A 15,500-nucleotide genomic window follows, 5' to 3' on the forward strand; every position below is an offset into this window, starting at 1 on the left:
TTCGTTGACTCACCGTCGTCTTTCCGTTTCGTCGCTCAGTTCTGCGCAACAGTGGAAGTTGGCTGAGATGCCCCAGTGCCAACAGTAGAGACAGGGTGGAGGGCCAGTTATAACATAGAAGGACTTGGATGTTGGCCATTTGGTAGGACACCTATCTTCCACGAGCAGATTGAGACATCAAGCGAGAGAGGAGCTCACCGGGTGCATCGCCGTCCCCTTTTGTGTGAGCACGTTGTGTTCTTGGTCATGTAACGCCCTTGTTTCTTCTCTGCATAAATATTTCGTTGACTGACCGTCGTCTTTCCGTTTCGTCGCTCAGCTCTGCGCAACAGTGGAAGTTGGCTGAGATGCCCCAGCGCCAAAAGAAGAGACAGGGTGGAGGGCCAGTTATAACATAGAAGGACTTAGATGTAGGCCATTTGGTAGGACACCTACCTTGCACTAGCAGACTGAGACATCAAGCGAAAGAGGCGCATCGCCGTCCCCTTTTGTGTGAGCAGGTTGTGTGTTTGGTCATGTAACGCCCTTGTTTCTTCTCTGCATAAATATTTCCTTGACTCACCGTCGTCTTTCCGTTTCGTCGCTCAGCTCTGCGCAACACTGCAAGTTTTCTGAGATTCCCAAGTGCCAACAGTAGAGACAGGGTGGAGGGCCAGTTATAACATAGGACTTGGATGTAGGCCATTTGGTAGGACACCTACCTTGCACGAGGAGACTGAGACATCAAGCGAGAGAGGAGCTCACCGAGCGCATCGCCGTTCCCTTTTGTGTGAGCACGTTGTGTTCTTGGCCATGTAACGCCCTTGTTTCTTCTCTGCATAAATGTTTCGTTGACTCACCTTCGTCTTTCCGTTTCGTCGCTCAGCTCTGCGCAACAGTGGAAGTTGGCTGAGATGCCCCAGTGCCAACAGTAGAGGCAGGGTGGAGGGCCAGTTATAACATAGAAGTATTTGGATGTAGGCCATTCGGTAGGACAACTACCTTGCACGAGCAGACTGCGACATCAAGCGAGAGAGGAGCTCACCGGGCGCATCGCCGTCCCCTTTTGTGTGAGCACGTTGTGTTCTTGGCCATGTAACGCCCTTGTTTCTTCTCTGCATAAATGTTTCGTTGACTCACCGTCGTCTTTCCGTTTCGTCGCTCAGCTCTGCGCAACAGTGGAAGTTGGCTGAGATGCCCCAGTGCCAACAGTAAAGACAGGGTGGAGGGCCAGTTTTAACATAGAGGGACTTGGATGTAGGCCATTTGGTAGGACACCTACCTTGCACGAGCAGACTGAGACATCAAGCGAGAGAGGAGCTCACCGGGCGCATCGCCGTCCCCTTTTGAGTGAGCACGTAGTGTTCTTGGTCATGTAACGCACTTGTTTCTTCTCTGCAAAAATGTTTCGTTGACTCACCGTCGTCTTTCCGTTTCGTCGCTCAGCTATGCGCAACAGTGGAAGTTGGCTGAGATGCCCCAGTGCCAACATTAGAGACAGTGCGGAGGGCCAGTTATAACATAGAAGGACTTGGATGTAGGCCATTTGGTAGGACACCTACCTTGCACGAGCAGACTGAGACATCAAGCGAGAGAGGAGCTCACCGGGCGCATCGCCGTCCCCTTTTGTGTGAGCACTTTGTGTTCTTGGTCATGTAACGCCCTTGTTTCGTCTCTGCATAAATGTTTCGTTGAGTCACCGTCGTCTTTCCGTTTCGTCGCTCAGCTCTGCGCAACAGTGGAAGTTGGCTGAGATGCCCAAGTGCCAACAGTAGATACAGGGTGGAGGGCCAGTTATAACATAAAAGGACTTGGATGTAGGTCATATGGTAGGACACCTACCTTGCACGAGCAGACTGAGACATCAAGCGAAGAGGAGCTCACCGGGCGCATCGCCGTTCCCTTTTGAGTGAGCACGTTGTGTTCTTGGTCATGTAACGCCCTTGTTTCTTCTCTGCATAAATGTTTTGGTTGACTCACCGTCGTCTATCCGTTTCGTCGCTCAGCTCTGCGCAACAGTGGAAGTTGGCTGAGATGTCCAAGTGCCAACAGTAGAGACAGGGTGGAGGGCCAGTTATAACATAGAGGGACTTGGATGTAGGCCATTTGGTAGGACACCTACCTTGCACGAGCAGACTGAGACATCAAGCGAGAGAGGAGCTAACCGGGCACATCGCCGTCCCCTTTTGTGTGAGCACGTTGTGTTCTTGGTCATGTGACGCCCTTGTTTCTTCTCTGCAAAAATGTTTCGTTGATTCACCGTCGTCTTTCCGTTTCGTCGCTCAGCTATGCGCAACAGTGGAAGTTGGCTGAGATGCCCCAGTGCCAACAGTAGAGACAGTGTGGAGGGCCAGTTATAACATAGAAGGACTTGGATGTAGGCCATTTGGTAGGACACCTACCTTGCACGAGCAGACTGAGACATCAAGCGAGAGAGGAGCTCACCGGGCGCATCGCCGTCCCCTTTTGAGTGAGCACGTAGTGTTCTTGGTCATGTAACGCACTTGTTTCTTCTCTGCAAAAATGTTTCGTTGACTCACCGTCGTCTTTCCGTTTCGTCGCTCAGCTATGCGCAACAGTGTAAGTTGGCTGAGATGCCCCAGTGCCAACATTAGAGACAGTGTGGAGGGCCAGTTATAACATAGAAGGACTTGGATGTAGGCCATTTGGTAGGACACCTACCTTGCACGAGCAGACTGAGACATCAAGCGAGAGAGGAGCTCACCGGGCGCATCGCCGTCCGCTTTTGTGTGAGCACGTGTTCTTGGCCATGTAACGCCCTTGTTTCTTCTCTGCATAAATGTTTCGTTGACTCACCGTCGTCTTTCCGTTTCGTCGCTCAGTTCTGCGCAACAGTGGAAGTTGGCTGAGATGCCCCAGTGCCAACAGTAGAGACAGGGTGGAGGGCCACTTATAACATAGAAGGACTTGGATGTAGGCCATTTGGTAGGACACCTACCTTGCACGAGCAGACTGAGACATCAAGCGAGAGAGGAGCTCACCGGGCGCATCGCCGTCCGCTTTTGTGTGAGCACGTTGTGTTCTTGGCCATGTAACGCCCTTGTTTCTTCTCTGCATAAATGTTTCGTTGACTCACCGTCGTCTTTCCGTTTCGTCGCTCAGTTCTGCGCAACAGTGGAAGTTGGCTGAGATGCCCCAGTGCCAACAGTAGAGACAGGGTGGAGGGCCAGTTATAACATAGAAGGACTTGGATGTTGGCCATTTGGTAGGACACCTATCTTCCACGAGCAGATTGAGACATCAAGCGAGAGAGGAGCTCACCGGGTGCATCGCCGTCCCCTTTTGTGTGAGCACGTTGTGTTCTTGGTCATGTAACGCCCTTGTTTCTTCTCTGCATAAATATTTCGTTCACTGACCGTCGTCTTTCCGTTTCGTCGCTCAGCTCTGCGCAACAGTGGAAGTTGGCTGAGATGCCCCAGCGCCAAAAGAAGAGACAGGGTGGAGGGCCAGTTATAACATAGAAGGACTTGGATGTAGGCCATTTGGTAGGACACCTACCTTGCACTAGCAGACTGAGACATCAAGCGAGAGAGGCGCATCGCCGTCCCCTTTTGTGTGAGCAGGTTGTGTTTTTGGTCATGTAACGCCCTTGTTTCTTCTCTGCATAAATATTTCCTTGACTCACCGTCGTCTTTCCGTTTCGTCGCTCAGCTCTGCGCAACACTGCAAGTTTTCTGAGATTCCCAAGTGCCAACAGTAGAGACAGGGTGGAGGGCCAGTTATAACATAGGACTTGGATGTAGGCCATTTGGTAGGACACCTACCTTGCACGAGGAGACTGAGACATCAAGCGAGAGAGGAGCTCACCGAGCGCATCGCCGTTCCCTTTTGTGTGAGCACGTTGTGTTCTTGGCCATGTAACGCCCTTGTTTCTTCTCTGCATAAATGTTTCGTTGACTCACCTTCGTCTTTCCGTTTCGTCGCTCAGCTCTGCGCAACAGTGGAAGTTGGCTGAGATGCCCCAGTGCCAACAGTAGAGACAGGGTGGAGGGCCAGTTATAACATAGAAGGATTTGGATGTAGGCCATTCGGTAGGACAACTACCTTGCACGAGCAGACTGCGACATCAAGCGAGAGAGGAGCTCACCGGGCGCATCGCCGTCCCCTTTTGTGTGAGCACGTTCTGTTCTTGGTCATGTAACGCCCTTGTTTCTTCTCTGCATAAATGTTTCGTTGACTCACCTTCGTCTTTCCGTTTCGTCGCTCAGCTCTGCGCAACAGTGGAAGTTGGCTGAGATGCCCCAGTGCCAACAGTAAAGACAGGGTGGAGGGCCAGTTATAACATAGAAGGACTTGGATGTAGGCCATTTGGTAGGACACCTACCTTGCACGAGCAGACTGAGACATCAAGCGAGAGAGGAGCTCACCGGGCGCATCGCCGTCCGCTTTTGTGTGAGCACGTTGTGTTCTTGGTCATGTAACGCCCTTGTTTCTTCTCTGCATAAATGTTTCGTTGACTCACCGTCGTCTTTCCGTTTCGTCGCTCAGTTCTGCGCAACAGTGGAAGTTGGCTGAGATGCCCCAGTGCCAGCAGTAGAGACAGGGCGGAGGGCCAGTTATAACATAGAAGGACTTCGATGTAGGCCATTTGGTAGGACACCTACCTTGCACGAGCAGACTGAGACATCAAGCGAGAGAGGAGCTCACCGGGCGCATCGCCGTCCGCTTTTGTGTGAGCACGTTGTGTTCTTGGTCATGTAACGCCCTTGTTTCTTCTCTGCATAAATGTTTCGTTGACTCACCGTCGTCTTTCCGTTTCGTCGCTCAGTTCTGCGCAACAGTGGAAGTTGGCTGAGATGCCCCAGTGCCAACAGTAAAGACAGGGTGGAGGGCCAGTTATAACATAGAAGGACTTGGATGTAGGCCATTTGGTAGGACACCTACCTTGCACGAGCATACTGAGACATCAAGCGAGAGAGGAGCTCACCGGGCGCATCGCCGTCCGCTTTGGTGTGAGCACGTTGTGTTCTTGGCCATGTAACGCCCTTGTTTCTTTTCTGCATAAATGTTTCGTTGACTCACCGTCGTCTTTCCGTTTCGTCGCTCAGCTCTGCGCAACAGTGGAAGTTGGCTGAGATGCCCCAGTGCCAACAGTAGAGACAGGGTGGAGGGCCAGTTATAACATAGAAGGACTTGGATGTAGGCCATTTGGTAGGACACCTACCTTGCACGAGCAGACTGAGACATCAAGCGAGAGAGGAGCTCACCGGGCGCATCGCCGTTCCCTTTTGTGTGAGCACGTTGTGTTCTTGGCCATGTAACGCCCTTGTTTCTTCTCTGCATAAATGTTTCGTTGACTCACCGTCGTCTTTCCGTTTCGTCGCTCAGTTCTGCGCAACAGTGGAAGTTGGCTGAGATGCCCCAGTGCCAACAGTAAAGACAGGGTGGAGGGCCAGTTATAACATAGAAGGACTTGGATGTAGGCCATTTGGTAGGACACCTACCTTGCACGAGCAGACTGAGCCATCAAGCGAGAGAGGAGCTCACCGGGCGCATCGCCGTTCCCTTTTGTGTGAGCACGTTGTGTTCTTGGCCATGTAACGCCCTTGTTTCTTCTCTGCATAAATGTTTCGTTGACTCACCGTCGTCTTTCCGTTTCGTCGCTCAGTTCTGCGCAACAGTGGAAGTTGGCTGAGATGCCCCAGTGCCAACAGTAGAGACAGGGTGGAGGGCCAGTTATAACATAGAAGGACTTGGATGTAGGCCATTTGGTAGGACACCTACCTTGCACGAGCAGACTGAGACATCAAGCGAGAGAGGAGCTCACCGGGCGCATCGCCGTCCGCTTTTGTGTGAGCACGTTGTGTTCTTGGCCATGTAACGCCCTTGTTTCTTCTCTGCATAAATGTTTCGTTGACTCACCGTCGTCTTTCCGTTTCGTCGCTCAGTTCTGCGCAACAGTGGAAGTTGGCTGAGATGCCCCAGTGCCAACAGTAGAGACAGGGTGGAGGGTCAGTTATAACATAGAAGGACTTGGATGTAGGCCATTTGGTAGGACACCTATCTTCCACGAGCAGATTGAGACATCAAGCGAGAGAGGAGCTCACCGGGTGCATCGCCGTCCCCTTTTGTGTGAGCACGTTGTGTTCTTGGTCATGTAACGCCCTTGTTTCTTCTCTGCATAAATATTTCGTTGACTGACCGTCGTCTTTCTGTTTCGTCGCTCAGCTCTGCGCAACAGTGGAAGTTGGCTGAGATGCCCCAGCGCCAAAAGAAGAGACAGGGTGGAGGGCCAGTTATAACATAGAAGGACTTGGATGTAGGCCATTTGGTAGGACACCTACCTTGCACTAGCAGACTGAGACATCAAGCGAGAGAGGCGCATCGCCGTCCCCTTTTGTGTGAGCAGGTTGTGTTTTTGGTCATGTAACGCCCTTTTTTCTTCTCTGCATAAATATTTCGTTGACTCACCGTCGTCTTTCCGTTTCGTCGCTCAGCTCTGCGCAACACTGCAAGTTTTCTGAGATTCCCAAGTGCCAACAGTAGAGACAGGGTGGAGGGCCAGTTATAACATAGGACTTGGATGTAGGCCATTTGGTAGGACAACTACCTTGCACGAGCAGACTGAGACATCAAGCGAGAGAGGAGCTCACCGGGCGCATCGCCGTCCCCTTTTGTGTGAGCACGTTGTGTACTTGGTCATGTAACGCCCTTGTTTCTTCTCTGCATAAATGTTTCGTTGACTCACCTTCGTCTTTCCGTTTCGTCGCTCAGCTCTGCGCAACAGTGGAAGTTGGCTGAGATGCCCAAGTGCCAACAGTAGAGACAGGGTGGAGCGCCAGTTATAACATAGAAGGACTTGGATGTAGGTCATTTGGAAGGACACCTACCTTGCACGAGCAGACTGAGCCATCAAGCTAGAGAGGAGCTCACCGGGCGCATCGCCGTTCCCTTTTGTGTGAGCACGTTGTGTTCTTGGCCATGTAACGCCCTTGTTTCTTCTCTGCATAAATGTTTCGTTGACTCACCGTCGTCTTTCCGTTTCGTCGCTCAGTTCTGCGCAACAGTGGAAGTTGGCTGAGATGCCCCAGTGCCAACAGTAGAGACAGGGTGGAGGGCCAGTTATAACATAGAAGGACTTGGATGTAGGCCATTTGGTAGGACACCTACCTTGCACGAGCAGACTGAGACATCAAGCGAGAGAGGAGCTCACCGGGCGCATCGCCGTCCGCTTTTGTGTGAGCACGTTGTGTTCTTGGTCATGTAACGCCCTTGTTTCTTCTCTGCATAAATGTTTCGTTGACTCACCGTCGTCTTTCCATTTCGTCGCTCAGTTCTGCGCAACAGTGGAAGTTGGCTGAGATGCCCCAGTGCCAACAGTAGAGACAGGGTGGAGGGCCAGTTATAACATAGAAGGACTTGGATGTAGGCCATTTGGTAGGACACCTACCTTGCACGAGCAGACTGAGACATCAAGCGAGAGAGGAGCTCACCGGGCGCATCGCCGTCCGCTTTTGTGTGAGCACGTTGTGTTCTTGGTCATGTAACGCCCTTGTTTCTTCTCTGCATAAATGTTTCGTTGACTCACCGTCGTCTTTCCGTTTCGTCGCTCAGTTCTGCGCAACAGTGGAAGTTGGCTGAGATGCCCCAGTGCCAACAGTAAAGACAGGGTGGAGGGCCAGTTATAACATAGAAGGACTTGGATGTAGGCCATTTGGTAGGACACCTACCTTGCACGAGCAGACTGAGACATCAAGCGAGAGAGGAGCTCACCGGGCGCATCGCCGTCCGCTTTTGTGTGAGCACGTTGTGTTCTTGGCCATGTAACGCCCTTGTTTCTTCTCTGCATAAATGTTTCGTTGACTCACCGTCGTCTTTCCGTTTCGTCGCTCAGCTCTGCGCAACAGTGGAAGTTGGCTGAGATGCCCCAGTGCCAACAGTAGAGACAGGGTGGAGGGCCAGTTATAACATAGAAGGACTTGGATGTAGGCCATTTGGTAGGACACCTACCTTGCACGAGCAGACTGAGCCATCAAGCGAGAGAGGAGCTCACCGGGCGCATCGCCGTTCCCTTTTGTGTGAGCACGTTGTGTTCTTGGCCATGTAACGCCCTTGTTTCTTCTCTGCATAAATGTTTCGTTGACTCACCGTCGTCTTTCCGTTTCGTCGCTCAGCTCTGCGCAACAGTGGAAGTTGGCTGAGATGCCCCAGTGCCAACAGTAAAGACAGGGTGGAGGGCCAGTTATAACATAGAAGGACTTGGATGTAGGCCATTTGGTAGGACACCTACTTTGCACGAGCAGACTGAGACATCAAGCGAGAGAGGAGCTCACCGAGCGCATCGCCGTCCCCTTTTGTGTGAGCACGTTGTGTTTTTGTCATGTAACGCCCTTGTTTCTTCTCTGCATAAATGTTTCGTTGACTCACCGTCGCCTTTCCGTTTCGTCGCTGAGCTCTGCATAACAATGCAAGTTGGCTGAGATGCCCCAGTGCCAAGAGTAGAGACAGCGTGGAGGGTCAGTTATAACGTAGAAGGACATGGATGTGTAGGCCATTTGGTAGGACAACTACCTTGCACGAGCGGACTGAGACATCAAGCGAGAGAGGAGCTCACCGTTCGCATCGCCGTCCCCTTTTGTGTGAGCACGTTGCGTTCTCGGTCATGTAACGCCCTTGTTTCTTCTCTGAAAATGTTTCGTTGACTCACCGTCGTCTTTCCGTTTCGTCGCTCAGCTCTGCGCAACACTGGAACTTTGAGATTCCCAAGTGCCAACAGTAGAGACAGGGTGGAGTGCCAGTTATAACATAGAAGGACTTGGATGTAGGCCATTTGGTAGGACACCTATCTTCCACGAGCAGATTGAGACATCAAGCGAGAGAGGAGCTCACCGGGCGCATCGCCGTCCCATTTTGTGTGAGCACGTTGTGTTCTTGGTCATGTAACGCCCTTGTTTCTTCTCTGCATAAATATTTCGTTGACTGACCGTCGTCTTTCCATTTCGTCGCTCAGCTCTGCGCAACATTGGAAGTTGGCTGAGATGCCCCAGTGCCAAAAGAAGAGACAGGGTGGAGGGCCAGTTATAACATAGAAGGACATAATGTAGGTCATTTGAAAGGACACCTACCTTGCACGAGCAGACTGAGCCATCAAGCGAGAGAGGAGCTCACCGGGCGCATCGCCGTTCCCTTTTGTGTGAGCACGTTGTGTTCTTGGCCATGTAACGCCCTTGTTTCTTCTCTGCATAAATGCTTCGTTGACTCACCGTCGTCTTTCCGTTTCGTCGCTCAGTTCTGCGCAACAGTGGAAGTTGGCTGAGATGCCCCAGTGCCAACAGTAGAGACAGGGTGGAGGGCCAGTTATAACGTAGAAGGACTTGGATGTAGGCCATTTGGTAGGACACCTACCTTGCACGAGGAGACTGAGACATCAAGCGAGAGAGGAGCTCACCGAGCGCATCGCCGTTCCCTTTTGTGTGAGCACGTTGTGTTCTTGGCCATGTAACGTCCTTGTTTCTTCTCTGCATAAATGTTTCGTTGACTCACCGTCGTCTTTCCGTTTCGTCGCTCAGTTCTGCGCAACAGTGGAAGTTGGCTGAGATGCCCCAGTGCCAACAGTAGAGACAGGGTGGAGGGCCAGTTATAACGTAGAAGGACTTGGATGTAGGCCATTTGGTAGGACACCTACCTTGCACGAGGAGACTGAGACATCAAGCGAGAGAGGAGCTCACCGAGCGCATCGCCGTTCCCTTTTGTGTGAGCACGTTGTGTTCTTGGCCATGTAACGCCCTTGTTTCTTCTCTGCATAAATGTTTCGTTGACTCACCTTCGTCTTTCCGTTTCGTCGCTCAGCTCTGCGCAACAGTGGAAGTTGGCTGAGATGCCCCAGTGCCAACAGTAGAGACAGGGTGGAGGGCCAGTTATAACATAGAAGGATTTGGATGTAGGCCATTCGGTAGGACAACTACCTTGCACGAGCAGACTGCGACATCAAGCGAGAGAGGAGCTCACCGGGCGCATCGCCGTCCCCTTTTGTGTGAGCACGTTCTGTTCTTGGTCAGGTAACGCCCTTGTTTCTTCTCTGCATAAATGTTTCGTTGACTCACCTTCGTCTTTCCGTTTCGTCGCTCAGCTCTGCGCAACAGTGGAAGTTGGCTGAGATGCCCCAGTGCCAACAGTAGAGACAGGGTGGAGGGCCAGTTATAACATAGGACTTGGATGTAGGCCATTTGGTAGGACACCTACCTTGCACGAGGAGACTGAGACATCAAGCGAGAGAGGAGCTCACCGAGCGCATCGCCGTTCCCTTTTGTGTGAGCACGTTGTGTTCTTGGCCATGTAACGCCCTTGTTTCTTCTCTGCATAAATGTTTCGTTGACTCACCTTCGTCTTTCCGTTTCGTCGCTCAGCTCTGCGCAACAGTGGAAGTTGGCTGAGATGCCCCAGTGCCAACAGTAGAGACAGGGTGGAGGGCCAGTTATAACATAGAAGGATTTGGATGTAGGCCATTCGGTAGGACAACTACCTTGCACGAGCAGACTGCGACATCAAGCGAGAGAGGAGCTCACCGGGCGCATCGCCGTCCCCTTTTGTGTGAGCACGTTCTGTTCTTGGTCATGTAACGCCCTTGTTTCTTCTCTGCATAAATGTTTCGTTGACTCACCTTCGTCTTTCCGTTTCGTCGCTCAGCTCTGCGCAACAGTGGAAGTTGGCTGAGATGCCCCAGTGCCAACAGTAGAGACAGGGTGGAGGGCCAGTTATAACATAGAAGGATTTGGATGTAGGCCATTCGGTAGGACAACTACCTTGCACGAGCAGACTGCGACATCAAGCGAGAGAGGAGCTCACCGGGCGCATCGCCGTCCCCTTTTGTGTGAGCACGTTGTGTTCTTGGCCATGTAACGCCCTTGTTTCTTCTCTGCATAAATGTTTCGTTGACTCACCGTCGTCTTTAGGTTTCGTCGCTCAGCTCTGCGCAACAGTGGAAGTTGGCTGAGATGCCCCAGTGCCAACAGTAAAGACAGGGTGGAGGGCCAGTTTTAACATAGAGGGACTTGGATGTAGGCCATTTGGTAGGACACCTACCTTGCACGAGCAGACTGAGACATCAAGCGAGAGAGGAGCTCACCGGGCGCATCGCCGTCCCCTTTTGAGTGAGCACGTAGTGTTCTTGGTCATGTAACGCACTTGTTTCTTCTCTGCAAAAATGTTTCGTTGACTCACCGTCGTCTTTCCGTTTCGTCGCTCAGCTATGCGCAACAGTGGAAGTTGGCTGAGATGCCCCAGTGCCAACATTAGAGACAGTGTGGAGGGCCAGTTATAACATAGAAGGACTTGGATGTAGGCCATTTGGTAGGACACCTACCTTGCACGAGCAGACTGAGACATCAAGCGAGAGAGGAGCTCACCGGGCGCATCGCCGTCCCCTTTTGTGTGAGCACTTTGTGTTCTTGGTCATGTAACGCCCTTGTTTCGTCTCTGCATAAATGTTTCGTTGAGTCACCGTCGTCTTTCCGTTTCGTCGCTCAGCTCTGCGCAACAGTGGAAGTTGGCTGAGATGCCCAAGTGCCAACAGTAGATACAGGGTGGAGGGCCAGTTATAACATAAAAGTTCTTGGATGTAGGTCATATGGTAGGACACCTACCTTGCACGAGCAGACTGAGACATCAAGCGAAGAGGAGCTCACCGGGCGCATCGCCGTTCCCTTTTGAGTGAGCACGTTGTGTTCTTGGTCATGTAACGCCCTTGTTTCTTCTCTGCATAAATGTTTTGGTTGACTCACCGTCGTCTATCCGTTTCGTCGCTCAGCTCTGCGCAACAGTGGAAGTTGGCTGAGATGTCCAAGTGCCAACAGTAGAGACAGGGTGGAGGGCCAGTTATAACATAGAGGGACTTGGATGTAGGCCATTTGGTAGGACACCTACCTTGCACGAGCAGACTGAGACATCAAGCGAGAGAGGAGCTAACCGGGCACATCGCCGTCCCCTTTTGTGTGAGCACGTTGTGTTCTTGGTCATGTGACGCCCTTGTTTCTTCTCTGCAAAAATGTTTCGTTGATTCACCGTCGTCTTTCCGTTTCGTCGCTCAGCTATGCGCAACAGTGGAAGTTGGCTGAGATGCCCCAGTGCCAACAGTAGAGACAGTGTGGAGGGCCAGTTATAACATAGAAGGACTTGGATGTAGGCCATTTGGTAGGACACCTACCTTGCACGAGCAGACTGAGACATCAAGCGAGAGAGGAGCTCACCGGGCGCATCGCCGTCCCCTTTTGAGTGAGCTCGTAGTGTTCTTGGTCATGTAACGCACTTGTTTCTTCTCTGCAAAAATGTTTCGTTGACTCACCGGTCGTCTTTCCGTTTCGTCGCTCAGCTATGCGCAACAGTGGAAGTTGGCTGAGATGCCCCAGTGCCAACATTAGAGACAGTGTGGAGGGCCAGTTATAACATAGAAGGACTTGGATGTAGGCCATTTGGTAGGACACCTACCTTGCACGAGCAGACTGAGACATCAAGCGAGAGAGGAGCTCACCGGGCGCATCGCCGTCCGCTTTTGTGTGAGCACGTGTTCTTGGCCATGTAACGCCCTTGTTTCTTCTCTGCATAAATGTTTCGTTGACTCACCGTCGTCTTTCCGTTTCGTCGCTCAGTTCTGCGCAACAGTGGAAGTTGGCTGAGATGCCCCAGTGCCAACAGTAGAGACAGGGTGGAGGGCCAGTTATAACATAGAAGGACTTGGATGTAGGCCATTTGGTAGGACACCTACCTTGCACGAGCAGACTGAGACATCAAGCGAGAGAGGAGCTCACCGGGCGCATCGCCGCCCGCTTTTGTGTGAGCACGTTGTGTTCTTGGCCATGTAACGCCCTTGTTTCTTCTCTGCATAAATGTTTCGTTGACTCACCGTCGTCTTTCCGTTTCGTCGCTCAGTTCTGCGCAACAGTGGAAGTTGGCTGAGATGCCCCAGTGCCAACAGTAGAGACAGGGTGGAGGGCCAGTTATAACATAGAAGGACTTGGATGTTGGCCATTTGGTAGGACACCTATCTTCCACGAGCAGATTGAGACATCAAGCGAGAGAGGAGCTCACCGGGTGCATCGCCGTCCCCTTTTGTGTGAGCACGTTGTGTTCTTGGTCATGTAACGCCCTTGTTTCTTCTCTGCATAAATATTTCGTTGACTGACCGTCGTCTTTCCGTTTCGTCGCTCAGCTCTGCGCAACAGTGGAAGTTGGCTGAGATGCCCCAGCGCCAAAAGAAGAGACAGGGTGGAGGGCCAGTTATAACATAGAAGGACTTGGATGTAGGCCATTTGGTAGGACACCTACCTTGCACTAGCAGACTGAGACATCAAGCGAGAGAGGCGCATCGCCGTCCCCTTTTGTGTGAGCAGGTTGTGTTTTTGGTCATGTAACGCCCTTGTTTCTTCTCTGCATAAATATTTCCTTGACTCACCGTCGTCTTTCCGTTTCGACGCTCAGCTCTGCGCAACACTGCAAGTTTTCTGAGATTCCCAAGTGCCAACAGTAGAGACAGGGTGGAGGGCCAGTTATAACATAGGACTTGGATGTAGGCCATTTGGTAGGACACCTACCTTGCACGAGGAGACTGAGACATCAAGCGAGAGAGGAGCTCACCGAGCGCATCGCCGTTCCCTTTTGTGTGAGCACGTTGTGTTCTTGGCCATGTAACGCCCTTGTTTCTTCTCTGCATAAATGTTTCGTTGACTCACCTTCGTCTTTCCGTTTCGTCGCTCAGCTCTGCGCAACAGTGGAAGTTGGCTGAGATGCCCCAGTGCCAACAGTAGAGACAGGGTGGAGGGCCAGTAATAACATAGAAGGATTTGGATGTAGGCCATTCGGTAGGACAACTACCTTGCACGAGCTGACTGCGACATCAAGCGAGAGAGGAGCTCACCGGGCGCATCGCCGTCCCCTTTTGTGTGAGCACGTTCTGTTCTTGGTCATGTAACGCCCTTGTTTCTTCTCTGCATAAATGTTTCGTTGACTCACCTTCGTCTTTCCGTTTCGTCGCTCAGCTCTGCGCAACAGTGGAAGTTGGCTGAGATGCCCCAGTGCCAACAGTAGAGACAGGGTGGAGGGCCAGTTATAACATAGAAGGATTTGGATGTAGGCCATTCGGTAGGACAACTACCTTGCACGAGCAGACTGCGACATCAAGCGAGAGAGGAGCTCACCGGGCGCATCGCCGTCCCCTTTTGTGTGAGCACGTTGTGTTCTTGGCCATGTAACGCCCTTGTTTCTTCTCTGCATAAATGTTTCGTTGACTCACCGTCGTCTTTCCGTTTCGTCGCTCAGCTCTGCGCAACAGTGGAAGTTGGCTGAGATGCCCCAGTGCCAACAGTAAAGACAGGGTGGAGGGCCAGTTTTAACATAGAAGGACTTGGATGTAGGCCATTTGGTAGGACACCTACCTTGCACGAGCAGACTGAGACATCAAGCGAGAGAGGAGCTCACCGGGCGCATCGCCGTCCCCTTTTGAGTGAGCACGTAGTGTTCTTGGTCATGTAACGCACTTGTTTCTTCTCTGCAAAAATGTTTCGTTGACTCACCGTCGTCTTTCCGTTTCGTCGCTCAGCTATGCGCAACAGTGGAAGTTGGCTGAGATGCCCCAGTGCCAACATTAGAGACAGTGTGGAGGGCCAGTTATAACATAGAAGGACTTGGATGTAGGCCATTTGGTAGGACACCTACCTTGCACGAGCAGACTGAGACATCAAGCGAGAGAGGAGCTCACCGGGCGCATCGCCGTCCCCTTTTGTGTGAGCACTTTGTGTTCTTGGTCATGTAACGCCCTTGTTTCGTCTCTGCATAAATGTTTCGTTGAGTCACCGTCGTCTTTCCGTTTCGTCGCTCAGCTCTGCGCAACAGTGGAAGTTGGCTGAGATGCCCAAGTGCCAACAGTAGATACAGGGTGGAGGGCCAGTTATAACATAAAAGGACTTGGATGTAGGTCATATGGTAGGACACCTACCTTGCACGAGCAGACTGAGACATCAAGCGAAGAGGAGCTCACCGGGCGCATCGCCGTTCCCTTTTGAGTGAGCACGTTGTGTTCTTGGTCATGTAACGCCCTTGTTTCTTCTCTGCATAAATGTTTTGGTTGACTCACCGTCGTCTATCCGTTTCGTCGCTCAGCTCTGCGCAACAGTGGAAGTTGGCTGAGATGCCCCAGTGCCAACAGTAGAGACGGTGTGGAGGGCCAGTTATAACATAGAAGGACTTGGATGTAGGCCATTTGGTAGGACACCTACCTTGCACGAGCAGACTGAGACATCAAGCGAGAGAGGAGCTCACCGGGCGCATCGCCGTCCCCTTTTGAGTGAGCACGTAGTGTTCTTGGTCATGTAACGCACTTGTTTCTTCTCTGCAAAAATGTTTCGTTGACTCACCGTCGTCTTTCCGTTTCGTCGCTCAGCTATGCGCAACAGTGGAAGTTGGCTGAGATGCCCCAGTGCCAACATTAGAGACAGTGTGGAGGGCCAGTTATAACATAGAAGGACTTGGATGTAGGCCATTTGGTAGGACACCTACCTTGCACGAGCAGA

This window comes from Amblyomma americanum, chromosome 11 (genome assembly GCF_052857255.1).
Source record: "Amblyomma americanum isolate KBUSLIRL-KWMA chromosome 11, ASM5285725v1, whole genome shotgun sequence".
Taxonomy (NCBI): Eukaryota; Metazoa; Arthropoda; class Arachnida; order Ixodida; family Ixodidae; genus Amblyomma; species Amblyomma americanum.